The following is a 24,979-nucleotide window of genomic DNA, read 5'->3' as shown; positions in this document are numbered from 1 at the left end:
TGAAAAAGGCCTCTGTTGGTGATTCACAACGTTAATCCCTTCCTGACATTATATACGGCAATGTATCTCATTGAGAAAAACACACAGATGTCCATTGACCATTCCACCTGAGCCGCCTCTTCTCCCCTGCCCTTCCACCAAAGCTTTCAGTAGGAATCATTGTATTATTAAAACATCAACCCCCTTGGAATACCTTATTTTTACATCTAGGCTTCTGTTGCTCACTTGGGTCAAGTGTTACATTTTCATTGCATAGGTATATTAAAAGGATTTTTTTTTTTGTTTTTTGTTTTTTGTGGGAAGGCAGGGAAATACCACAATTCTGGAGCTGCCTGTGGCTAAGCTGTGCTTTGTCTGCATTGCCGGACTTTGCCTTTCATTCATGCTTCCTTCTCTCTCTCCCCCCTCCTCTCCTCTCTGTCTTTTTTTTTCCTATCTTCTATTCAGGAAAAAAAATGTGTGGGTGGGCACTGCAAGCTTACCTATCAATCAAGTTACTGATCTGAAAAAAAAAAAAAAGCAGCAAGGGGAATAGAAGGAGAGAGGGAGAGGGAGAGAGAGAGAGGGGGGGTTTGCAGCAAGGTAGGTGGGTGTACAGAGCCAGCGGTGGGGTAGGATGCTACCAAAGAGAGGGTGTAATAATATACAAGCCAGCATCCTTCCCAGCACAGCTTCAGAATCCGCAGCACTGATTCATAAAAGGATGAATCCCACTCCCAGCCCTGACATATGAGCTTGCTGCGGGAGGCTAGGAAAAGGAAAAATCTTTAGGATCAGAACGTACAACATAAACATTCAGTCTGATAAGGTAACATTGATATTTGTACATATATTTATATATATGAGATTTTTTATTTTTTTTTTGCATGATGTTATCTATGTAAAGGATGCAGCTGTGTATATGTTATAATAGCAACAATGTGTAGACTGCATAGGCGTCTATGGAAGGGGGGCTACTTCATGTAATGCATATTGCAATTATTTAAGTCCATGCAGATGTATTGTATATTGCTGGGAATAAATGTATGCTGGATGATCTATCAATCTATCATTCTATCTATCATTCTTTTTATCTATCCATAATTCTATCTATCCATAACCTAACTAATATATACCTGCCACATGCTCTTCTTTCTTCTACCTATAGCATGGATATGATGCATCTACCGGTCTACCTATCTACCCATCTATCTACCCATCTATCTATCTACCCATCTATCCATCTACCTATCTACCCATCTACCTATCTACCCATCTATCTATCTACCCATCTATCCATCTACCTATCTACCCATCTACCTAGCTATCCATCTATCTACCTACCTATCTATCTATGTAAGCCTCTCTCCTTAACTCATCTCTTTATTCTCCTAACACACATGATCTGCCTTGTTTCTCTCTCTCTCTCCCTATGTTGTGTCTGTTTATCCCTCTACCTATCTATTTTTCTACCTATCTATCTACAGCTCTTCTCTGATAGCTCATATCTACCAACCTCATCTCTCTCTCTCTTTAGTGTTTATTGAATGGTATCTATCATGGTCTCTCTTTATCTGCCATGCATACTGTATGTCTATCCTCTTTCTATCTGTCTTTCTGTTCCCCTCTTATCCTCTCCTGTATATATATATAACCCATTTTATTTTCCTCCCGCTCTCTTCTCCATTCTCTCTCTTTTTCTAATCCCTTTCTAATCTATATAATCCTATTTCTCTCTCCCTTTTTTCTCGCTCTCTCTTCTCCTCTATATTATCTTGCTCTCTTTCCTCTCCCTCTATTTATCTCTCTTCCTTTCCTTCTCTCTCCCTTCTTTATTTTTCTTTCCCTCTTTCTCCATGTATATATCTCTCCTTCCCTCTCTCTCTCTCTTTCCTCTCCCTATCTTTCTCCCTTCCTCTATCTCTCCCCTCTCTCTATCTCTCTCTCCCTTCCTCTCTCTCTCTTTCGCTCTCCTCTCTCTATCACTCTATTTCTCCCTTCCTCTCATTCTCTCATCTCTTTCTCTCTCACTCTTTTCCTCGCTCTCTCCTCTTTTTCTCTCTCTCTCTCTCTTCTCTTTCTATCCGTCTCTATCCCTCTCTTTCTCTCTTCCTTTCTCTCTCTCTCTCTTTCTTTCTCTCTCCATTCCTCTCTCTCTCTCTTTCTCTCTATGTATCTCTCCTCTCTCTCTCTATTCCTCTGTTTCTCCCTTCCTCTCATTCTCTCCTCTCTTTCTCCCTCTCTCACTCTCTCTCTCACTATTTTCCTCTCTCTCTCTCCCCTCTCGCTCTCTTTCTTTCTTTCTTTCTTTCTTTCTTTCTTTCTTTCTTTCTTTCTCTTTCTTTCTCTCTTTCTTTCTTTCTCTCTTTCTCTCTCCACCCCCCTCTCTCTCTTTATCTCTCCTCTCTCTCTATTTCTCCCTTCCTCTCATTCTCTCCTCTCTTTCTCTTTCTCTCCCTCTCACTCTTTTCCTCACTCTCTCCTCTTTCTACCTCTCTCTCTCCCTCCCCCCCCCCTCTCCTTCCTTTCCTCTCTCTCTCTCTCCTCCACTATTTCTCCCTTCCTCTCTTTCTCTCTCTCTTCTCCCTTCTCTCTCTCTTTCTCCTATTCCTCTATTTATCCCTTCCCCTCTCTCTCCTCTCTCTCTCTATTCCTCTATGTCTCCCTTCCTCTCATTCTCACCTCTCTTTCTCTCTCTCACTCTCTCTCGCACTCTTTTCTTTGCTCTCTCCTCTCTCTCTCTTCTCTTTCTATTTCTCTCTTTCCCTCTCTTTCTCTCTCTCTCTTTCTTTCTCTCCCCCCCTCTATCCCTCTTTCATCTCTCGCTCTCTCTCTCTCCTCCTCTCTCTCCTCTCTCTCTTTCCCTCTCTCTGTTTCCCTATCTTCTCCCCCCCCCTCTCTCTCTATTCCTCTATTTCTCCTTTCCTCTCATTCTCTCTCTCTCCCACTCTCTCTCACTCTTTTCCTCGCTCTCTCATCTCTTTCTCTCTCTTCTCTTTCTATCCCTCTATCCCTCTCTTTCCCTCTCTTTCCATCTCTTTCCCTCTCTTTCTCTCTTCCCCTCCCTCTCTCTCTCTCTCTCCTCTCTTTCTATCTCTTTTTTCCCTCTCTTTCCCCCTCTCTCTTGCTCTCTCTCTCTCTCTCTCTCTCTCTCTCTCTCTCTCTTTCTCTCTCTCCCCCCTCCCCCCCTCTCTCTCTTTTACCAATCACCCAAACATACATAAACACACACACATCCATACACCTAGAATCTGACCTCAGTGGATTTCTCAATGGTAATCAAAGGTTGTGAATTATTGATATCAGCCATTTATATTACGGCCCATCTCAGTGCTGTGCATACAGTGAAGTCTTTTTTTTCTCTATATTTGAATGATTTGTTGCTGCCCATCTTCCATTAACATAACAACTAACTCATAAATGACATAATGCATAAAACACAATGGCTGAGATATACGAGATGTACTTCACCAGGCGCTAAATGTGAAGATTGAAGCCGTTGTACCTTGTTGAAGGTTTGTTGCTTGCTCCCCATAGATGAGATGTAACAAGGAGCTAGCAATTGGAAGTGATCAGAATGTGATTTATATAGGTGTTTGTGTATCTCTGTGTATATATATATATATGTATGTTTAGTATATAGAGCTTTAGCTAGCCTATCTCCAGCTACCCACTGAGTATTCTAAACACAGTGTCACCGCAGTGCTCTTACTCGCTGACAAGTAACGCTTGCAGGATCAGAGCAATGATAAGACCAAGAAAAGAATCAATGTTAGTAAATGGACTGAGCGGGCTTTGCTGGTCTTGGTAAATTTGGGGTGCTTGGTATTTCTTTGTCACTTCTAGCTTTTCTGGGGCAGTGGTTCTCAACCACCAGGCCATGGCCTGCTGCTGGTCCGCAGCCTCCTTCCTATCAGGTCTCCAGCCAACTGCAGATCCCCTAACCTCCCATGGTACCTCCAACCTCCCACAGTGTCCCCCTGAACCCCTTAAGATCCGCTCACCCCCACAGTGCTCCCAATTTCTCACAGTGCCACCCTATTTCCTACAATGCCCCCAGCTTGCTGCAGAGCCCCCAACTTTCAACAGTTTTCCACAGTGCCCCTCAACTTCCCACACTGCCACCCAGTCTCCTACAGTGCCCCTCATCCTGCTGCAAATCCTTCAGGCCCCCAAACTCCAACAGTTTCCATCAGTGTCCCGCAACCTCCCACACTGCCACCCAGCCTCCCACAGTGCCTCTCATCCTGCTGAGAAGCCTTGAGGCCCCCCACAGTGCCCCCAATCTCCAACAATTTTCCACAGTTCCCCCCAACCACCCACACTGCCAACCAGCCTCCCACAGTGTCCCTCATCCTGCTCCAAATCCTTCAGTCCCCCAACCTCCAACAGTTTTCATCAATGCCCCCCAACCTCCCACACTGCCACCCAGCCTCCCACAGTGCCTCCCATCCTGCTGCAAATCCTTCAGGCCCTCAACCTCCAACAGTTTCCATCAGTGCCCCCCAACCTCCCACACTGCCACCCAACCTCCCACAGTGCCTCTCATCCTGCTGCAAATCCTTCAGGCCCCCAACCTCCAACAGTTTCCATCAGTGCCCCTCAACCTGCCACACTGCCACCCAGCCTCCCACAGTGCCCCCTATCCTGCTGAGGAGCCTTGAGGCCCCCCACAGTGCCCCCAACCTCCAACAATTTTCACAGTTCCCCCCAATCACCCACACTGCCACCCAGCCTCCCACAATGTCCCTCATCCTGCTGCAAATCCTTCAGGCCCCCAACCTCCAACAGTTTCCATCAGTGCCCCCCAACCTCCCACACTGCCACCCAGCCTCCCACAGTGTCCCTCATCCTGCTGCAAATCCTTCAGGCCCCCAACCTCCAACAGTTTCCATCAGTGCCCCCCAACCTCCCACACTGCCACCCAGCCTCCCACAGTGAGCCCCATCCTGCTGAGGAGCTTTGAGGCCCCTCACAGTACTTCCAAGCTCCAACAGTGTCCCACAGTGCTCCTCAACTCCCACAGTGCTTGCAGGCCATATGAGAGCCCTCAACCCCCCATTGTGTTCTCAACCTGCACCACTGTCCCCTCAAACCCAACAGATTTCCCTTCTATTCCTGTTCTGGTGACCACTCAAAATTTGGGATTTTCTCTTTCATTTTTGGTCATAATGGTAACAAAGGGAAATAGTGAGGGTGAACCACCCTTGTGCTTCCAGGGCTCTGCGCTCCTATTTGTGCACCCAGGACCGGCATGGCAGGTGCCTCCAGATAGAGGGGAGGGAGACCATCGAAAAAAAATAATGAAACGTGATCTGCGCTCCATTTGCTTCAATGGTGGTCAGGAGAGACATCATTTAAAGGACTCCTGATGTCTCATTAAAGGGAACCTGCTATAAGAAAAAAATAGTTTCACATGAGGGGCTTTACTCAGGCTTACCATACGGCGCAGCTCCGCGATCTGTTCTTCTCTTACCTTGTCCTGCGCACCCACGATGTCCCCCCTGCAGTGTCCCCAGCAATGTCCTCCAGCTGATGCCGGCATCTGTTTTCCAGGTTCCGTTCCCTGCGACGTCGGGACGTACGGGGGACGGAACTGGCGGGAAATTTAAAAATGACAAAAAGTGACATTCACTAAATATACTAAAATCACATAGTATAACATTCCTGTATCAAACCATTTCACATACATTTTGTCCCGAGTGCTTTGTCCGGCGCCCTGCCTGCATTTTTATTGTTCTTTCTGCCTGGAAACTGAGAAACGTCCAAAAAGCGTCCCTTTAGGTCAAAAGCGGTTTTAGACCGTCTAGAGAACAGCGATAGTAAATCAGAACCACTTGCAGAATTGAGTGATAATGATACGTGGGGGAAATTCATCATCAGACACTGAAAACGATTCTGCGACTTTGCTCAGCGATGTGCGAACTTGGCGCTCTATTTCACATTTCAGTGTTTTTGGTTTGATTATATTATTGAGTTAAATTTATTATTATATTATTATTTTTTATGGTTATTTATTAAATTATAATTTATGATTTCGTGTTTCAAATTTTATCATCCCCGGGATGTTTACTAGACTCTTGTTCGGACAGATTTCAGTGAGTTATTCCTAAGAATTACAGCCTACAATAAAAAAACGACATATTTCCATGCAAAAAAATGCGCTTTGAGCACAGAAATATGGACATAATCAGACCGCTAGGGAGGTTAAAGAGAATATGAAGGGCTTGATTGACTAAAGGCAAATAGACTGCAATTTGCAAAGTGCAGTTGCTCCAGAGTTTAGTAAATAAGATGAAGCTTCACTTTGCAAAGAATACCAAAGCATGCAAGGAAAATTTTAAAGAAAAAAACAGCATTTTTGCTCGCATTTGATTGGATGATGGAAGTCAGCAGAGCTTCTGCTCATTTACTCAGCTTTGAAGCAATTGCACTTGAAGAGTGCAACTGCACTTTGCAAAGTGCACAATCTAATTGCCTTTGGTGAATCAACCCCCAGAATGTCCAGCTGGGTTCAGATTCCAACATGGTGACCTAAGGCAAGTCTCAATGGAAAAATCATCCTCTATAACTCTCTGGGTGCTCACAGGGACAGGTACTCCTGAAGAGTAACATTTCTATCCTGTTGGTTCTCCAACATTAAGGTCCCATTCTTACCAGACCAATTTGTTGCTCGAAGCTCCAGAATGCTTGAGGAGAAAAAAAAATCAATTATTCTGGTTCACATCTCCACTCCAAGTCGCCTGAAGCCAAATGCCCGAAGCTCAAGAAAGTTCTGGATCAGGGGCAGACTGACCATTCAAGCACTCGGGCCCTGCCCAAGGGCCAGGGGTCAGTAGGGGGCCCCATAAAATACCTCTGGTACCTTTTATAGGCTTTTTTCAGTGTGTTTTGAGTGTAGGCAAGGACACAGGGGCCCCATGATCCCCAATTGCCCGGAGGCCCCATAAGTTGTCAGTCCGACCCTGTTCTGGAGCTTTTTTTTGTCGCTCAAATTGGGCAGATTTGAATGTTTGTGAGCATTTTTAATTCCATGGAAATGAATGGAAATGACCATTTGGCATGTTTTCTATTTGTTGCTTCTTTTTAGAGCGATATTCTGCACAAATGAAAAAAAAAATACGTTAATTAAAAGATTAAATAAATGTTAAATGAATTAAATAAATACACAAATAAATACAAATAATCACAAATTAATAAGAAATACATAAAATAAATACATAAATAATGTGTTATATTAAATAAATAAACAATTAACCCCTAACTTTAACACCCTACCCCTAAAAACAAATATTAAATAAATTAAAAATGATAATAAAATAATTTAAAAAAATAAATGAACACCCTAACAAAAAAAATAATTAATAATAATCTTAATGCTATTTTATATTATTATTATTAGTAGTAGTAGTAGTAATCTTAATGATATTATTAACTACAATAATAATATCATTAAGATTATTAATAATATTACTACTAATAATAATATAATTATTTATAATACTACTAATAATAATATAAAATAGCATTAAGATTATTAATAATAATAATACTACTACTAATAATAATATAATTAATAATAATACTACTACTAATAATAATATAATTAATAATAATACTACTACTAATAATAATATAATTAATAATAATACTACTAATAATAATACTATAAAATAGCATTAAGATTATTATTATTAAGAATAATAAGAATAATAATATTAATAATAATAAAACGTTAAATGAACATCCTAACCCTAACAAGAATACAATGAAATATTAGCCCCTAACTCAAACCCCTACTCCTAACCCTAACACCTAACCTTAACCCTATACCCTTCCCTTACCAAAAAAAAAAAAAAATAATAATAATAAAGGAAAAATAATCAAAAAATTTAATAAAATGGAAAAGCTAAAAATGCTGAAAAAACCTAGCAATAAATGATGAAACGGATGATATTTTTCCCTATTGGCTATTAAAAAACCGCCAAAGCTCAAAAATGCTTTAAAAATGCTGTACAAAAACGGTCACACAAACGCGAAACAAAACGGCAGAAAAAAACACGACGCTCAGGTGTGAATGCAGCCTAAGGATAAAAATCCTATAGAGTCCCATAAACATAAGGGAACCCATGCCCACTCTGCTCCCTAGAAGGGACGGCCAATGTTTCTTACTGTCACCTACATGTCAGATGCTGCCTTCTCTCTTTCTCTCTCCATATGCACAGACCCCTCGAAACAAAGTATGAGATAATTATATCAAATGGCCACCCAAATCTAGCAGGAATTCAGTGCCTATAATAGCCCCAAGCTTCCCCAAGATGGTAACCTGGAGTCCCCTGCAGAGGACAAGCAGTCCTCTGTAGGCTTTCCTCTAGAGCCCAGAGTACAGCAGGTGTCAAATGACCACTCTGTTGCTCTTTTAACAGAGGATCGCCAGGTTGTATCCACATATCCTCATATATAGATCTGTAGGTATATAAGGTATGTGTGTGTATATATATATACAGTTGTGGCCAAAATTATTCAACCCCCACTGAAATTGAGTGTTTTGGCCAGTTTGACATTGCTTTTGATCATTCAGTCATCTTGCTTACATTTACATTAAAGAGGCACTTGTAGGTCAGACAAATATAACATAACAGTTATAATGAAATAACCACAAATGTCTTTTCTGTGCTCACAGCATTATCAGTTTTATTCAACCCCCAAGTGACATTCAATCTTAGTACTTAGTACAGCATCCTTTTACAGTTATAACAGCTTTTAAACGTGAAGCATAGCTTGACACAAGTGTCTTGCAGCGATCTACGGGTATCTTCGCCCATTCTTCATGGGCAAAGGCCTCCAGTTCAGTCACATTCTTAGGCTTGCGCACTGCAACTGCTTTCTTTAAGTCCCACCAGAGGTTCTCAATCGGATTTAAGTCTGGTGACTGCGATGGCCACTCCAAAATGTTCCAGCCTTTCCTCTGCAACCATGCTCTAGTGGACTTGGAGGTATGCTTGGGATCATTGTCCTGTTGAAAGGTCCAACGTCTCCCAAGCCTCAGGTGTGTGACGGACTGCATCACGTTTCCATCCAATATCTCCTGGTACTGAAGAGAATTCATGGTACCTTGCACACGCTGAAGCTTCCCTGTACCTGCAGAAGCAAAACAGCCCCAAAGCATGATTGACCCTCCACCATGCTTCACAGTAGGCAAGGTGTTCTTTTCATCATAGGCCTTGTTCTTCCTCCTCCAAACATAGCGTTGATCCATGGGCCCAAACAGTTCTAATTTTGTTTCATCAGTCCACAGAACACTATCCCACAACTTTTGTGGTTTGTCCACATGGCTTTTGGCATACTGCAGTCGACTCTTCTTATTCTTTGGAGACAGCAAGGGGGTACGCCTGGGAGTTCTGGCACGGAGGCCTTCATTACGCAGTGTGCGTCTTATTGTCTGGGCTGAAACTTCTGTACCCACATCTGACAAATCTTTTCTCAGTTCCTCAGCAGTCACACGGGGACTTCTCTCCACTCTACGCTTCAGGTAGCGCACAGCAGTCGAAGTCAGCATCTTCTTTCTGCCACGACCAGGTAGCGTTTCAACAGTGCCCTTTGCCTTGAATTTGCGAATGATGCTTCCTAAGGTGTCTCTTGGTATGTTTAACATCTTTGCAATCTTCTTATAGCCATTGCCCTTCCTGTGAAGAGAAATCACCTCTTCTCTTGTCTTCCTGGACCATTCTCTTGCCTTCACCATGTTTGTAACCACACCAGTAAATGTCTAGAAGGAGCTGAGTATCACAGTCATTTTAAAGCTGCCTAATTGGTGCTTATTATGCTTGATTGCTGCTCGGTGACATCCACAGGTGTTTTCAATACCTGATGGAAAGCACCTGTATGAACCTCTGTTCTTCAGAGTGGTAGTCTTTAAGGGGTTGAATAATTGTGGCAATGAAGAAACCACATAAGAACCATTTACTACTGTATTACATAAACAATTGATGTCATTTTAGTTGCATTTGGGTAGTTACAACGTCCTTGTAGGATTTGATTCTGAATACAATTCCAAATGTACACTATAGTCCCTAAACCCCTTTACAGCATTGGGGGTTGAATAATTTTGGCCACAACTGTATATATATATATATATATTTTTTTTTTTTAATTAAATTATTTATTCACATGATATGGAACCCTTAATGTCTTCCTGAATTGTAAGTACACTCTCAGTAGTACCAAGACTGTGATTTACTGGTTTGTAATATTTATGGTACATTTATTATTTTTACAATTTTTTTTTTATCATGTCCCTGTACAGTATTTATGCCTTTAAAGTGCACTTTATAGAGTTTTGAACAGATAATAGACTTTTTTTTACTTTTTCTGACCTCCAGAACGGATTAATTGGTTTTCAATGCATTTACGATTTTTTTTTTTTTTAATCATGTTCCTGTACAGTATTTATGCCTTTAAGTGCACTTTATAAAGAGTTTTGACCCCAAAAAAAACTTAATTTTTTTGATCTCTGGAACAGATTAATTGGTTTTCAATGCATTCCTATGGGAAACAGCGTTTTGGTTTACGAATTTTTCGCAATATGAAAAGTTCAGGAGAACAAATTAAATTCTTCTTCTTCTTATTATTATTATTATTATTATTATTATACAGTATTTATAAAGCGCCAATAGTTCGCTCAGCGCTGTACATTACAAAGGGGGACAGAACATGTGACAGAACAATACCAATACAATGTGATACACAAGGGGTTCGAGGGCCCTGCTCTTTCGAGCTTACAATCTAGGAGGGAGGGGGTGGTGGCACAGGAGGAGATAGCTGTGGGGGATGGAGTGGTAGGAAGAGTGGAGGAGGTCGGCAAGTTAGCAGGGGGTGGGGTAGGCTTCCCTAAAGAGATGGGTTTTCAGGGTGCGCCTAAAGGAGAGGAGAGTAGGTGATAATCTGATGGGTTGGGGCAGGGAGTTCCAGAGGATGGGTGACACCCTGGAGAAGTCCTGGAGGCGGGCATGGAAGGAGGAGACCAGGGAACTAGAGAGAAGGAGGTCTTGTGAGGAGCGGAGTGTGCGTGCTGGGCGGTATTTGGATATTAGGTCAGTGATGTAGTGATGTTCTTAAACCGAGGTACGCCTGTATTTGTTTTCATTAATAACCTTCTGGTTTAGTTGCTGATTTATGTTTTTATGTAATTCTTATTGTTTACGAATATTCAGACATTGCGACCGTTGGGCTTTGTTGTCCGCCAGCAACCGTTCAATTTGCCCATAAATACCACATCCATCATGGCACCTATATGGCCTGAAGAAGGAGCAACCTGTAAAGCAGTGGTCTCCAAACTGCGGCCCTGGGGCCAGATTCAGCCCTTTGCTTGCCTTTATCTAGCCCTTGAGGCACTATTCCTGCCACTGACACCAACAATGAGGCACTATTCCTGCCACTGACACCAACAATGAGGCACTGACACCAAGTCAGTCCCCCCCCCCCCCCCAGTGTCAGAATGCCCGCCACAGTCCCGCAGTCTTGCTATAAGTCGCTGATCGCCACCATTACTATATAGAAAAAAAAAATTCCAGTATCTATACCGCCATTTGTAGATGCTATAACTTTCACATAAACCAATTAATTTACACGTACTGGGATTTTTTGTTTTTAGCAAGGACATGGAGCAGAATCCATTTTGGCCTAAATTTATGAGGAAATTAGATTTTTAACATTTTTTTACTGGACATGTTTCATAGCAAAAAGTCAAAAATATTGTTTTTATCTCAAAATTGTCGTCTTTTTTTTTTTTTATAGCGCTAGAAATAAAAAATGCATGAGGGCGATCAAATACCACCGAAAGAAAGTTCCATTTGTGGGAAAAAAAGGAAGTAAATTTAATTTGGGTGCAGAGTCGCATGACTGTGCAATTGTCAGTTAACGTAACGCAGCGCCGTAACGCAAAAAATGGCCTGGTCAGGAAGAAGGGGAAATCCTCTGGAGGGTGAGAGGTTAATGGACCCTAAGGGAAAAGTCTATCAGCAAGATTATGACCTGTAGGTGGGTGGAGCTGGGAACCCGCATGTAGACTTCTCATTAAATGAGCAGTTCTGGATGGACCAGGGGCGGACTGACAACTCATGGGGCCCCCGGGCAATAGGGGATCACGGGTCCCCTGTGTCCTTGCCCAAACTCAAATCACACCCAAAAAAGCCTATAAAAGGTACCAGGGGCATCTCATGGGGCCCCCTACTGACCCTGGGCCCTCGTGCAGTGCCTGAGTGCTCAAATGGTCAGTCCGCCCCTGGGATGGACCTACTGTACATAGAACGAAGGTTATATTTTAATGGATATTCCGATCCTGTTTTGCCCGATTAAACTTTTCTTCTATAATTTTTCCCTGGCAGGAGTATCTAGTTGAATCCAAAGCGCTCAGTTTATACTCTGTCAGGCCTGGTTTAGCTGCCTCCCTGACAAACCAATTTGCAGGTCTCCCCAGGGCAGCCCTGACGAAGTCTTCTTGAAACCTCTGGCCTCCGGCATGTCATCGTTATAGATGCGCTAACCATTGTCCATGTATTTCTGACGAGCAAAAGGGATGGTGACAGAGCGGGTGCAAAAATAAAATGTTGAGACCCGTCTTATAGAAGACCTTTAAAATGAGGCTGGGATATATTTTTTTGGGGGGGTGGCAGGGGTGGTGAGGTCAGGGGGTGGATTTTGATGTCAGCTGAGATAGTTTTTTTGGGGGGTGGGCATGGTGAGGTCGGGGGGCGGGTTTTGAGGTCGGCTGAGATATATTTTTTTGGGGGGTGTGGCGGGGGTGGTGAGGTCAGGGGGGCGTGTTTTGAGGTAGGCTGAGATAGTTTTTTTTGGGGGTGGGGATGGTGAGGTCGGGAGGGTGTGTTTCAAGGTCCGATGAGATTTTTTTTTGGGGTGGGGGGTTTGGGGCAGGGGTGGTGGGGTCGGGGGGGGCGGGTTTCGAGGTCGGCTGAGATATTTTTTTGCGGGGTAGGGCGTGTATCGAGGTCGGCTGAGATAGTTTATTTGGGGGGTGGTTGGGGCATGATTGGTGAAGTGGGGGGGGGGCAGGTTTCGAGGTCGGCTGAGATTTATTTTGGGGGGTGGGTATCGAGGTCGGCTGAGATAGTTTTTTTTGGGGGTGCGGGGGTTACACCTGGTTATCCTGCTAGTAACACTCTTCCTGTCCTAAGGTGACAACTCTCACCCAGCATACTGTACTTATGGGGGAGCAGTGTTGTCATCCTAGGACACCCTCTCCACATGTCCATAACCTGGTGGGAGTTGTTTTGTAATTCAAGAGCTGGGAACACGGTAACTGATAACAGGATCAACAGGTATTACATTGTACTGAGAATGAGGAGCCTGTACAGGTACAGAGATGTACCAGAGTTGCTGGTCTCCCGGGTATGGGGAGTGAGCGTGCGCACCCACCAACACCCGCTGTGATCGTACACAGTGGGAGTTTGTCAGCAGGACAATGATTCATAGCCAGGACTTGCTGATTGACAGCCCAGAGTCCTGTGTTGACAATCAATGCTGGGCTCTCTACAGAGGGAACGATCTCTCTGTTTCTTCCCCTGCAAAGCAGGGAGAAGAAACAAAGAGACTTTTAGTAAAAAACAGCACACATTAAAAAAAATTTACACTTGTTAGGCTCACATTTAACCCCTTGATTACCCGAGATGTTAACCCCTTCCCAGCCAGTGTCATTAGTACAGTGACAGTGTGTAGTATTAGCACTGATCACTTATTAGTGTCACTGGTGATGTCAGTGTCAGTTAGCCAGTTCCCACCCAGTGTCAGTTATTGTCAGATTGCCTATAGTATTATAAAAAAATAAATAAATAAAAATTCCAGTATATCCCACATGGAAGAAAAATATATTTGAAATATATTTTTAAAATATTCTTCCCAAATATATTGACATATATTTAAATGCCACAATTTTGGCCATATTCAATATATTTCAAAATATATTTCAATAAATAAATATTTATATATATATACACTGTATGTTGAATTGCGTTTTTATTACAAAATACATGAAAAATATTTTTTAAAATACATTTCAAATATACTGTATGTCTTTAAACATACATTTTCGGAATGCATTTACAAATATATGCAAAAATATATGTTGAAATTACTTTTTTTATATGTTAAAAAACATCTGAAGAATATATTTTAAAAAAATATATATACATATATATACAGTTGTGGCCAAAATTATTCAACCCCCACTGAAATTGAGTGTTTTGGCCAGTTTGACATTGCTTTTGATCATTCAGTCATCTTGCTTACATTTACATTAAAGAGGCACTTGTAGGTCAGACAAATATAACATAACAGTTATAATGAAATAACCACAAATGTCTTTTCTGTGCTCACAGCATTATCAGTTTTATTCAACCCCCAAGTGACATTCAATCTTAGTACTTAGTACAGCATCCTTTTACAGTTATAACAGCTTTTAAACGTGAAGCATAGCTTGACACAAGTGTCTTGCAGCGATCTACGGGTATCTTCGCCCATTCTTCATGGGCAAAGGCCTCCAGTTCAGTCACATTCTTAGGCTTGCGCACTGCAACTGCTTTCTTTAAGTCCCACCAGAGGTTCTCAATCGGATTTAAGTCTGGTGACTGCGATGGCCACTCCAAAATGTTCCAGCCTTTCCTCTGCAACCATGCTCTAGTGGACTTGGAGGTATGCTTGGGATCATTGTCCTGTTGAAAGGTCCAACGTCTCCCAAGCCTCAGGTGTGTGACGGACTGCATCACGTTTCCATCCAATATCTCCTGGTACTGAAGAGAATTCATGGTACCTTGCACACGCTGAAGCTTCCCTGTACCTGCAGAAGCAAAACAGCCCCAAAGCATGATTGACCCTCCACCATGCTTCACAGTAGGCAAGGTGTTCTTTTCATCATAGGCCTTGTTCTTCCTCCTCCAAACATAGCGTTGATCCATGGGCCCAAACAGTTCTAATTTTGTTTCATCAGTCCACAGAACACTATCCCACAACTTTTGTGGTTTGTCCACATGGCTTTTGGCATACTGCAGTCGACTCTTCTTATTCTTTGGAGACAGCAAGGGGGTACGCCTGGGAGTTCTGGCACGGAGGCCTTCATTACGCAGTGTGCGTCTTATTGTCTGGGCTGAAACTTCTGTACCCACATCTGACAAATCTTTTCTCAGTTCCTCAGCAGTCACACGGGGACTTCTCTCCACTCTACGCTTCAGGTAGCGCACAGCAGTCGAAGTCAGCATCTTCTTTCTGCCACGACCAGGTAGCGTTTCAACAGTGCCCTTTGCCTTGAATTTGCGAATGATGCTTCCTAAGGTGTCTCTTGGTATGTTTAACATCTTTGCAATCTTCTTATAGCCATTGCCCTTCCTGTGAAGAGAAATCACCTCTTCTCTTGTCTTCCTGGACCATTCTCTTGCCTTCACCATGTTTGTAACCACACCAGTAAATGTCTAGAAGGAGCTGAGTATCACAGTCATTTTAAAGCTGCCTAATTGGTGCTTATTATGCTTGATTGCTGCTCGGTGACATCCACAGGTGTTTTCAATACCTGATGGAAAGCACCTGTATGAACCTCTGTTCTTCAGAGTGGTAGTCTTTAAGGGGTTGAATAATTGTGGCAATGAAGAAACCACATAAGAACCATTTACTACTGTATTACATAAACAATTGATGTCATTTTAGTTGCATTTGGGTAGTTACAACGTCCTTGTAGGATTTGATTCTGAATACAATTCCAAATGTACACTATAGTCCCTAAACCCCTTTACAGCATTGGGGGTTGAATAATTTTGGCCACAACTGTATATATATAATTATTTTTTTTACATATAAAAAAGTAATTTTAACATATATAATTCAATATCTATCTATCTATCTAGTTATCTATCTTTTCTATCTATATACATACTGTATGTTGAAATGCCCGGGGGCCCCATGAGTTGTCAGTCCGCCCCTGTCCCTTACAGACCCAAGAGTCCAATCGCTGTGTAGGTGCAGTGTTGGATGGAGTTGGAGCTTACACAGGGTTAATAACTTCCTTTTCTCCCTCATGGTATTGACATTGGTGTATTTAGGTTTTGTGCTGCCCTAGGCAACACAAAAATCATCTGCCCCCACAGACCGGTCAACAACCCCCTCCCCCCCCTGGAGAGAGCCTGACATTGCATTAACCAACAACACCCCTGCCCCCCACCTGGGAAAGCCTTCCACTACCCACAGCCTCTCTCGGATCCCACCTGGTTCCCATGGAGCACGTGTCCCTTCTTTCCCTTCTTTCATCCCTTCTTCTGGTGGGAGGTGCTGCCCCCCTGAAAATTGCCTCCGAAGGCAAGTGCCTTGTTTGCCTTGTAGTAAATACGCCCCTGGCTCAGGGGCGGACTGACCATTTGGAAACTCGGGCCTGGGATTAGTAGGGGGCCCCATGAGATGCCCCTGGTACCTTTTTCATAGGCTTTTTTGAATTTGGGCAAGGACACAGGGGCCCCATGATCCCCTATTGCCCGGGGGCCCCATGACTTGTCAGTCTGCCCCTGCCCTGGCTATTGACCCAGGCCCAATTCCTGCACCCTGGTTGGAAGAAGCGGATGGAGCAATGGTGTGGTAGAGTATGGAAAAGGTGAATATGAGCAGTTGGGGGGTTGAGTGTCTGTTCCTTTAAAACAGTGGTTCTCAACCTGTGGGTCGCGACCCCTTTGGGGGTCGAACAACCCTTTCACAGGGGTCGCCTAAGACCATCGGAAAACACATATTTCCGATGTGTAAAGAGCAGCTACTGTGTAGAAAGCAGCTGCTGTGTTGAAAGCAACTACTCTGTTAAAAGCAGCTACTGTGTTGAAAGCAGCTGCTGTGTTGAAAGCAGCTACTCTGTTAAAAGCAGCTACTGTGTTGAAAGCAGCTACTGTGTTGAAAGCAGCAGTATTGGAGGTAAAACGACACTTCATGAATTATAATTACTGGATAAATAATTTTATGGTTGGGGGTCACCACAACATGAGGAACTGTATTAAAGGGTCGCGGCATTAGGAAGGTTGAGTACCACTGCTTTAAAAGAACCTGTCTCATTACACTGAATGTGCAAAAGTGACAGGCTCTCTTCAAATTGTTATAATATTGCATAAATTGGCATTTTTTGATACCTATGAATAGTTCTACCCACGGGGGCTGCGTGGGCCTGAGCAATCCCATTGAAACTCAGCCTAGGACTTCTACCAGTGGAGTTAGTACCCGGAAATGACTTGCCCATAACCATTGTAACATGTATGGTTGCTAGCCTCCTTGTTTTCTGATTCCATTGTTGACTGTTATATAAGCTGTAAGCCTTTTTTGGAATCTGCAAGCTTCTATATCTGCCTTCAGCTTTACCGCACGTTAAGTTCAGCAAACAAAGACCTCCATTTTTTGCAATCAGCCTCCTGTGCCGACACATTCACTGTCTCTGTTACAGTGCACAGCACATTAACCTCAGCCCGTACGAACATGTATTTTTATCCAAAATCTAACAATAAAAACAATAGTTCAAAGGGCCCCCTTACAGGTAGTTTTATTGTTGATAGCAAAGTGAAGGAAAAGAATATGCCAGCATGTTCTAGAAACTTTTTTAATGGCCTCTCCGGGAATGCTTCCTATATGTGTGGGGAGTTTACCAACTCTTTCCAGCCAATCACAAGGCTGACAGAAAAGAAAGCTATTTGAAGTACTGCTTTACCTGAGAGCTATTGTGCCGGAACTTCGATGCTGACCCAGCTACCATCGGAGCTGCACTTGAATTATCCTTATCTGCTCATAACTTCATAACTCCTGTTTTTTTTTTGGAATTTACTTTTTATTGATTTTCAAAAAGCTAACAGCCAACCAGGGGCGGACTGACAACTCATGGGGCCCCCAGGCAATAGGGGATCATGGGGCCCCTGTGTCCTTGCCCAAACTCAAAAAAGCCTATAAAAAAGGTACCAGGGGCATCTCATGGGGCCCCCTACTGACACCAGACCCTCGGGCAGCGCCAGAGTTTCCAAATAGTCAGTCCGCCCCTGCACTATAGTCACTTTATATTTATTGACTTTACCTGGTAGATACGTCACTACATGACGATTCCCTATTATACCGCTTTATAGCGCTGCATGAGCGCCCACTGCTTACAATTTATTAATATTGTTGCTGATCATTCTCTAGCGCTGCATTTGTTTTTGTATTGACGTAACTCAAATTGTATGACATCCAAGAGTTTGTGTTCTCATAACCAGACCTATTGCAAATCGGAATTCTAGAACACAGTTTTCTACCTCTTCTTGCCAGTACTCATGGGTGTTAGTTTCATACAAGTGCATTGGCAGTGTCTTACAACAAGGAATAATTAAGGAATCTAATGACTTGGTGTGAAGTGTTGCTCCTCACTGCATTACAGCTGCTAATTGCTTTCAAATAGAAAACTGTAAAGGAAAAAAAAAGATTAGCTGTGATAAAGCAGACTGTAAGCTTTAGAAAAGGCGCGGGCCCTGCCATACGGACACAGTAGAGATGTGCCAGAGTTTAAAGGTCCACTGGTGATCAGTGTAGCCAAGGGCGGAGTGACCATTCGAGCACTCAGGCACTGCCCGAGGGCCCGGGGTCAGTAGGGGGTCCCATGAGATGCCCCTGGTACCTTTCATAGGCTTTTTTGGGTGTGGTTTGAGTGTGGGTGAGGACACAGGGGCCCCATAATCCCATATTGTCCGGGGGCCCCATGAATTGTCAGCCCGCCCCTGGTGTAGCCCCATCAGTGTCACCTGCCAGTGCCCATCAATGCCACATATCAGTGCTTATCAGTGCACATCAATGCCACTTATCAGTGCCCATCAGAGCTGCCTTTCAGTGCCGCCTATCAGTGCCATCAATCAGTGCCACCTTTCATTCATTGCCAGTTAGTGCTGCCTATCAGTGCCTGTCAGTGCTGCCTATCAGTGCCCATCAGTACTGCCTATCAGTGTCTGTCAGTGCTGCCTAACAGTTCCAATCAGTGCCACCTAACAGTTCTAGTCAGTGCCACCTATCAGTGCCACCTATCAATGCCCATCAGTGCCATCTATCATTGCCATATATGAATGCTGACTTTCAGTGCCCATCAGTGATGCCTATCAATGCCCACAAGTGATGCCTGTCCATGCCCATCAGCACTGCCTTTCAGTGTCTGTCAGTGTTGCCTAACAGTTCCAAGCAGTGCCACCTAACAGTTTCAATCAGTGCCACCTATTAGTGCTAGTCAGTGCCACCTATCAATGCCCATCAGTGCCACCTATCAGTGCCATATATGAATGGTGCCCATCAGTACTGCCTATCAGTGTCTGTCAGTGCTGCCTAACAGTTCCAATCAGTGCCACCTAACAGTTCCAATCAGTGCCTCCACATCAGTGCCGCCTATCAGTGCCCATCAGTGCCGCCTATCAGTGCCCATCACTGCAGCCTCATTAGTGCACATCAGTGAAGGGGAAAAATTACTTATTTACAAAATTTTATAACAGAAACTAAGAAAAAAAAATTGTATTCAAAATTTTCAGTCTTTTTTATTTTGCTTAGCAAAAAATAAAAACCCCAGTGGTGATAATATGCCACCAAAAGAAAGCTCTGTCTGTCTCAAAAAAAATGATAAAAATTTTGTTTGGGTACAGTGTTGCATGACCGCGCAATTGTCATTCAAAGTGCGACAGCACTGAAATCTGAAAATTGGCCTGGGCAGGAAGGGGGTGGAAGTGCCCGGTAGGCGAGGGGTTAATGATCAAGCTGCAACACTGAAACGTTGTTGCAAGTAAGAAGGTGAGAGATCCTTTCTGTCTTGTAGCCAAAAGAAATGAAATTGAAGTGGGAGGGACCTCCCCCTCCCCTGGGTGAATATCTCTTGCCATCGCTTGTCTCAGGCAAGTTCTGGGAACTAGACACAAGCGCCGGTTACCAAGCAGCAATCTCCTTGCTAGCCATGTTGTCAGATGACCATAGGCGAGTGGAGGCATCCAGTCTGATCTCATAGGTAGTATTCCTCCCATCTCTCTTGCTTGTCTCAGGCAAGTGATTGGAGCCAGAGACAAGTTTCGGTTATCAAGCAGCCATCTCCTTGCTAGCTTAGTTGTCAGACGACCACAGAGGAATGGGGGTACCCTGCCTGACCTTGTAGCTAGGATTCCTCTCATTCACCAGCATTCTTCCATTCTTCTTCCAGTCGCTTGTTTCAGGCAAATGCTTGGTACCAGAGACAAGTGGCAGTTATCAAGCAGCCATCTCCTTGCCTGCTATGTTGTTGGATGATCGGGGAGGGCCTCTCCAATCTTGTGATCTTCCAGCTAGGCTTTCAAAGTATGTAGGATCATGGGACATGTTAATATATGTACTTAATCCTCCAGCGGACAGAGCACTGAAAAAAACTGCAGGGAGAGTTACCCCCCCCCCCCAACCTTGTATTCCTTGTCATTGCTTGTCTCAGGCAAGTGCTTGGAGCTAGATACAAGTGGAAGTTTTAAACAGTCATCTCCTTGCTAGCTATGTTGTTGGATGACCAGGGGGGGGGGGGCTCTCCGATCTTGTGGTCTTGTGGCTAAATACAGGTGGAAGTTATCAAGCAGTCATCTCCTTGCCAGCTATGTTGTTGAACTGCCGGGGGGGAATCGGGGTCCCTCTCCAATCTTGTGGTCTTGTAGCTAAATACAAGTGGAAGTTATCAAGCAGTCATCTCCTTGCCAACTATGTTGTTGGATGCCGGGGGGGGGGGGCCTCTCCGATCTTGTGGTCTTGTGGCTAGATACAAGTGGAAGTTATCAAGTAGTCATCTCCTTGCCAGCTATGTCATTGAACTACCGGGGGGGGGGGGAATTGGGGTCCCTCTCCGATCTTGAGGTATTGTGGCTAAATACAAGTGGAAGTTATCAAGCAGTCATCTCCTTGCCAGCTATGTCATTGAACTACCGGGGGGGGGGGGATTGGGGTCCCTCTCCGATCTTGAGGTATTGTGGCTAAATACAAGTGGAAGTTATCAAGCAGTCATCTCCTTGCCAGCTATGTTGTTGAACTGCCGGGGGGGAATCGGGGTCCCTCTCCAATCTTGTGGTCTTGTAGCTAAATACAAGTGGAAGTTATCAAGCAGTCATCTCCTTGCCAACTATGTTGTTGGATGCCGGGGGGGGGGGGCCTCTCCGATCTTGTGGTCTTGTGGCTAGATACAAGTGGAAGTTATCAAGTAGTCATCTCCTTGCCAGCTATGTCATTGAACTACCGGGGGGTGGGGAATTGGGGTCCCTCTCCGATCTTGAGGTATTGTGGCTAAATACAAGTGGAAGTTATCAAGTAGTCATCTCCTTGCCAGCTATGTTGTTGAACTACCAAGGGGGGGGGGGGAATTGGGGTCCCTCTCCGATCTTGTGGTCTTGTGGCTAGATACAAGTGGAAGTTATTAAGTAGTCATCTCCTTGCCAGCTATGTTGTTGAACTACCGGGTGGGGGGGAATTGGGGTCACTCTCCGATCTTGTGGTCTTGTGGCTAGATACAAATGGATGTTATCAAGCAGTCATCTCCTTGCCAGCTATGTTGTTGGATACGGGGGGGCCTCTCCGATCTTGTGGCTAGATACAAGTGGAAGTTATCAAACAGTCACCTCCTTGGCACCCTCTCTGAACCTGTAGTTAGCATTCCTCCCATCCCTCTGCATTTCTCTTACAGTCACTTTTCTTGGGCAAGTGCTTACAGCCAAAGACAACTGCTGTCCCCTTGCTTGCTACATTGTCGATTGACCACAGGGGAGAGGGGGCACCCTGTCCAACCTCGTAACTAGCATTCCTTCCAACCCTCTGCATTCGTCTTCTTATAGCTTGTCTCAGGCAAATGCTTAAATCCAGAGAAAAGGGCCAGTTATCAAGTAGCCATCTCCTTGCTAGCTAGGTTGTTGGATGGCTGCAATGGGGGGCACCCTCTCCAATCTTGTGGATAGGCTCACAAAGCCTGTAGGAACATGGGACAAATTTATACTGACCATGTACTTCTTCCTCTGGTGGACAGAACACTGAAAAAAATGGAAGTGAGAGTGACCCCTATCTGTCCCTCCACGCATTCCTCTTGCCATTGCTTGTCTCAGGCAAGTGCTTATAGCCAGATACAAGTGCTGGTTATCACTCAGCCAACTCTTTGGTAGCTATGTTTTTTCCCAACCATAGAGGAGAGGAAGCACCCCATCCTACCGCATAGCTATCATTCCTCTCATCCCGCTGCATTCTTCTTTCCATTGCAACTGCTTACATCCAAGGACTACTGCTGTTCATCAAGCATCCATCTCCTTGCTAGCTATGTTTTTGGATGACCACAGGGGAGAGAGGGCACCCTGTCCGACCTCATAACTAGCATTCCTTCCATCCCTCTGCATTCCTCTTCCCATACCTTGTCACAGGCAAGTGCATGTAGTAAATAGTCCTATGTCCCTACATGCTTTGTATGCCTAGCTATGAGGTTGGACAGGGCACCCCTTCTTCCCCTGTGATCTGACAACATAACCAGCAAGGAGATGGTTGCTTGATAACCGGCACTTTTCTCTGGTTGTAAGCACTTGGCTAAGAGAAACTACGGGAAGAGGAATGTAGAGGGATGGAAGGAATGCTGTCTACGAGATGCCCCCCCTACCCTGTGGTCAGCATAGTTAGCAAGGAGATGGCTTCTTGTTGACCATGCTTGTGCCTAGCCCGAAATAATTGAGACATGCCTGAGACAAGCAACGGCAAGAGAAATTTTCTCCAGGAGAAGGTGGTGGTGGTGGTGGTGAGGGGGAGTTAATGCATGTAGTAATTAGTCCTATGTCCCTACATGCTTTGTAAGCCTAGCTATGAGGTTGGACAGGGCACCCCCTCTTCCCATGTGATCGGACAACGTAGCCAGCAAGGAGATAGTTGCTTGATAACCGGCACTTTTCTCTGGTTGTAAGCACTTGGCTAAGAGAAGCTACGGGAAGAGGAATGGGAGGAATGCTGTCTACGAGATGCCTCCTCTACCCTGTGGTCAGCATAGCTAGCAAGGAGATGGCTTCTTGTTGACCATGCTTGTGCCTAGCCTGAAATAATTGAAACATGCCTGAGACAAGCAACGGCAAGAGAAATTTTCTCCAGGAGACAGGGGCGGACTGACAACTCATGGAGCCCCCGGGCAATAAGGGATCATGGGGCCCCTGTGTCCTTGCCCAAACTCAAAAAACCCTATGAAAAAGGTACCAGGGGCATCTCAAGGGGCCCCCTAATGACCCTGGGCCCTCGGACAGTGCCCGAGTTTCCAAATGGTCAGTGCGCCCCTGCCAGGAGAAGGTGATGGTGGTAGTGGTGAGGGGGAGTTAATGCATGTAGTAATTAGTCCTATTTATTTATTTATTTATCGAGTTTATATAGCGCCAAAGGGTTTGCTCAGCGCTGTACAATAGGGGGGGACAATACATGAAACAGTACAGTAACATCAAACAGCACACAAGGGGTAAGAGGGCCCTACTCTTTTGAGCTTACAATCTAGGAGGGAGGGGGTAGAGGTACAGGAGGAAATGGCTGTGGGGGATGGAGTGGTAGGAGGAGGGAAGGGCAGCGGCTGTTAGGTGAGGGTGGGGTAGGCTTCCCTGAAGAGGTGGGTTTTCAGGGAGCGCCTGAAGGTGAGGAGGGAAGGTGACAGTCTGATGGATTGGGGTAGTGAGTTCCAGAGGATGGGGGAGGACCTGGAGAAGTCTTGCAGTCGTGCGTGGGAGGAGGAGACCAGGGAGCAAGATAGAAGGAGGTCCTGTGAAGAGCGAAGGGTACAGGTAGGGTGGTACTTGGGAATCAGGTCGGTGAGGTAGTTAGGGGCAGTGTTGTGAATGGCTTTATAGGTCAGAGTGAGCAGTTTGAATTTAATGCGTTGGGCAATGGGGAGCCAGTGGAGGGAGAGGCAGAGGGGGGTGGCAGAGGTGGAGCGGCTGGTGAGGTGGATGAGTCTGGCAGCTGAGTTCAGGATGGTCTGAAGCGGGGAGAGTTTGCACTGGGGTAGGCCGATGAGGAGGGAGTTGCAGTAGTCCAGGCGTGAGATAATCAGGGAGTGAACGAGTAGTTTAGTGGTGTCTGGGGTAAGGAAGGAGCGTATTTTGGCGATGTTGCGAAGGTGGAGCCTGCATGTATTTGTGAGTGATTTGACATGAGGTTGGAAGGAAAGGTTTGAGTCCAGAATGACGCCAAGGACCTTGGCTTGCGGGGCGGGATTGATGGTGGTGTTGTTGGTAGTGATGGAAAGGATGGGGGGGGGGCACGGGAAGGGGGAAAGACGAGAAGCTCGGTTTTGGAGAGGTTGAGTTTGAGGAAATGGAGCGACATCCAGTCAGAGATGTCGTTTAGGAGGTGAGTGATGCGGGCGGAGAATGTGGGGGTGAGGTGAGGGGTGGATAGGTAGATTTGAGTATCATCAGCATAGAGGTGGTAGTTGAAGCCGTGGGAGTGTATGAGTTTGCCAAGGGAGGAGGTGTAGATGGAGAAGAGAAGGGGTCCAAGGACAGAGCCCTGGGGGACCCCAACAGAGAGGGGGAGGGAAGAGGAGGTGGCGCCGTTGTAGGAAACGCTGAAGGAGCGTTGGGATAGATAGGACGAGAACCAAGAGAGAGCGGAGTCTCTGATGCCAAGGGAGAGTAGTTTATTAAGGAGGAGGGGGTGGTCGACTGTGTCAAAAGCCGCAGAGAGGTCTAGGAGGAGGAGGACAGAGTAGTCGCCTTTGGCTTTGGCGGTTAGTAGATCGTTGGTGATTTTGAGGAGGGCAGTTTCGGTGGAGTGTAGGGGACGGAAGCCGGACTGTAGTGGGTCAAGGAGGTTGTTGTCAGTTAGGTGGGCGCTTAGGCGATCGTAGACCAAGCGCTCAAGGAGCTTGGACATGAGTGGCAGCAGGGAAATTGGTCTGAGGTTGTTGAGGTCAGTGGGGTCCAGGGAGGGCTTTTTGAGTATGGGGGTGATGTGCGCATGTTTTAGGGGGGAG

General features: G+C 44.9%; 1 protein-coding gene across 1 annotated transcript in view; it reads left to right on the top strand.

Annotated features, from left to right (window-relative positions):
* The first annotated feature begins 591 nt into the window (after positions 1-591).
* The window catches only part of PTPN5 (protein tyrosine phosphatase non-receptor type 5), a 121,427-nt gene continuing 97,039 nt past the window's right edge, over positions 592-24,979 (top strand). Inside the window, exon 1 of the mRNA XM_089655373.1 lies at positions 592-808. The gene's annotated coding sequence lies outside the window, so the exon portion shown is untranslated. The remainder of the gene's footprint in view (positions 809-24,979) is intronic.

This window comes from Staurois parvus, unplaced genomic scaffold (genome assembly GCF_062004578.1).
Source record: "Staurois parvus isolate SC_StPar_1 unplaced genomic scaffold, SC_StPar_1.0 ptg000838l, whole genome shotgun sequence".
In the NCBI taxonomy this organism is placed as follows: domain Eukaryota; kingdom Metazoa; phylum Chordata; class Amphibia; order Anura; family Ranidae; genus Staurois; species Staurois parvus.
Note: the sequence above shows the minus strand (reverse complement) of the source record. Positions and strands in the feature narration are given on the sequence as shown.